Source organism: Ursus maritimus, unplaced genomic scaffold, assembly GCF_017311325.1.
Source record: "Ursus maritimus isolate PB19 unplaced genomic scaffold, ASM1731132v1 scaffold_23, whole genome shotgun sequence".
Classification (NCBI taxonomy): domain Eukaryota; kingdom Metazoa; phylum Chordata; class Mammalia; order Carnivora; family Ursidae; genus Ursus; species Ursus maritimus.
Window position 1 is genome coordinate 41,673,720 of NW_024424786.1, and position 2,591 is coordinate 41,676,310.

General features: G+C 62.8%; 1 protein-coding gene across 3 annotated transcripts in view; it reads left to right on the forward strand.

The window, feature by feature from the left end:
• The first annotated feature begins 1,787 nt into the window (after positions 1–1,787).
• Positions 1,788–2,591, forward strand: part of SYT12 (synaptotagmin 12) — a 21,701-nt gene continuing 20,897 nt past the window's right edge. For 2 of the 3 annotated variants that reach the window (XM_040639489.1, XM_040639491.1), the window contains exon 1: positions 1,788–2,013. The gene's annotated coding sequence lies outside the window, so the exon portion shown is untranslated. The remainder of the gene's footprint in view (positions 2,014–2,591) is intronic. The other variant, XR_005837177.1, reaches the window with a different exon arrangement.

The following is a 2,591-nucleotide window of genomic DNA, read 5'->3' on the forward strand; positions in this document are numbered from 1 at the left end:
CTTTCACTCAACATTATGCGCACCATTCCCCATCACCTGCCGGTGAAATTCATCCACCTTGTTGCAGGTGGCAGTAGTTTTTCTCTCCCTTCGCTGCGCCTCGGCCACGTGACTGTGCCCCGATGCATTTGCGGACCTGACCGTTGACGGGCGCTTGCAGCCCCTGACGTTGGTGCACAGTGCCCCTGCTCTTCTGCTCACCAGGGGGTGTTAACATGAAATCTGCAAGAGCTCCTTCCAAGCTCACTCCAGTTCCTGCATCAGCCTGGGGGGCTGCAGCCAGAACCCCACGAGCCTCAACTTCAGCTTTTTGCTGCCCCCACAGACGCCCACATCAAAGTTGCCCTTTAATGCGCTGATGGTGTGTCGAACTCATCACTCCCTCCAAAACCAGAAACCCTGTCATTCCCTCAGGCTTTGGTATCCTCCCATGGAAAACGGGCTCAATCATTCCAAAGCTGCAGGTGGCTGTGAAGATTCAATTAAATGAGAAATGGCAGTGAAAGCCCACAGCCCGGTGCCCAGGCCCTAAGGCCTCCAAGGGTCACACTGAATGCCCGTCCTCCGTTTTCTTCCAGACCCAGAAAATAAGTGGAGAACGGGGGTGCCCCTGTGGGTGCGGGTGAAACTGCATCCCTGGCTCCTCAGGGTCAAGCCTTCTAGGCTAAGGAAGTCCCCTCCCTGCAAGGCCAGCGCAGACCCAGCTTCTACTGAGAGGTCAGCGCCCACAGGTTGCTCTCAGCCGCAAAGGCCCAGAGCGTAGACGATCCAGGAACCACTGCAGCCTTTACACACTTGCTCCCCACTGAGATCCTCTCCCCTCTTCTCCACCTCATCCCAGATCCTCCAGGTCCTCCTGGAGGATTTCCCGGGTGCCCACAAGCCTGCTCTCTTGATCACTGTGCCCACGGCAGGTGGCATCTTCCCCCACACACCCTGGCCCCTCCTGATGCGTGTGTGCCTCCCTGCCAGACTGCGAGAGTAGGGGGGGACCTGTCCCCCTGTTCCGGGAACATGGAAGATCGCCCACACCTGGCACTCTGCCTAGAGTCCAGCGGGGGCGTCATAAATAGCTCCTGAATGATTCATTCATCCTTTTGGGAGAGAAAGCATGACCTCTAAGAGGTTAAGAGCATGGGCTTTGAAGACACACAGATGTAGGTTCAAGTCTGCCTCTGACCTTTGGCTCTGTGACCTTGGAAAGGTCATTGCACCTCTTTGAGGTGCGCTTCCTCATTAAAAACTGGTGTGACCACGACCCCATTAGGTCATCGTGAGCATTAAGTGAGATGATGTCGTTCTGCCCAATTACGGTGGGAGGGATAATTATCCATTCAGAGAAAGGGAAATCTCCCGCTCTTCCACCTTTTTTTCTCACCGGTTTCTGGGAGGCGCGCAGTTAGCAGGCCGGTTTTAGGGGAAAAGAAACTGAGGCCCAGAAAGGGAACAGGGTAACCCGGGGCTAGAATCCCTGGCCTGCAGACTCTGCATCCAGTACTCTTCCTGCCTCTCAGAGCCCCCGAGAGCACACTCCCCACCCCACCCACCCTTATCCACCGTCCTGGGAGTGAGGGGCTGGGCTCGGCCTTGAGCGACCCCCCAGGACTGCGGGGTGCGCTTGGGGATCTTGGGCTCAGACCCCGGAAGCGGCGCGCGGCTCCCGGGAGCGGAGAGAGCGCTCGGGGTTGTCACTTTAAATTAAAGAGGGAGCGGGAGGGGGGCGGGCAAGCGCGAGGGAGCGCGCGGCGGGCTCCTGGGAGCGTGCCCGGACTGCGGCGCAGCTCCCGTCTGCCGCCCCGGCCCGGCCGAGCCCCCGGCCCGCGCCGCGCTCCTCCGAGGCGGCCGCCGGGCGACAACTGCAGGGGTGGCGTTGCCGGCGACGTCCGGGCTTGGCGCCGGTGCGTGCGCGCTGCAGGAGGCCGGCCGGGAGCTGGGAACCGGGAGCCGAGAGTCAGGAGCCGGGAACCAGGAGCCCGAGCGGGAGCTGAGAGGCGGCCCCTCCGCGGAGCCGGGGTGAGTAGCACCCGACCGCCCCCGCGCACCACCGGGAACCGGTCGGGCGCGGGGACGCACGTAGCGCCCCCTCCCAGCGCCGCGGACCCCGGCCTCCGCGCACTCTGCACACCCACCCTCATCGCGCTTGCACACGTACGCCGGGCACAGAGCACGCCAGGCGCCCTTCCCGGCCCGGCCACTCCGCGCACTGCGCATCACATCGCGCCCCGCACGCCCGTCCCGCGTGTGCACACACGCGACTCACCCGGCCATTTACACGCCTCCCCGGCGCCCGTGCTACCCGAGCGCCCCTCACTTTTACGCTCAGCATCCTGACTGTCCCCACTGCCCCTGCCCCACCTCACACCCTCTCCCGACTCTTCCGGGTCAGTCCCCCGCACTCGGGTCCCCATATACCCTGGGGGTTCCGTGGCAGGGGTGCTGGGTCTTCAGGAAATGCTCCGGAGAGGCATGTCGCACCCCATCGCCAGGAGGCCCCGAGAGCTCGGGAGAGGATCGTCAGCCCCGTCCAGTGTCTCTGGCCTGGGTGTGGGGCTTTCCGGGGGCTCCTGGGAACCTTTGATACTGCTACTCTT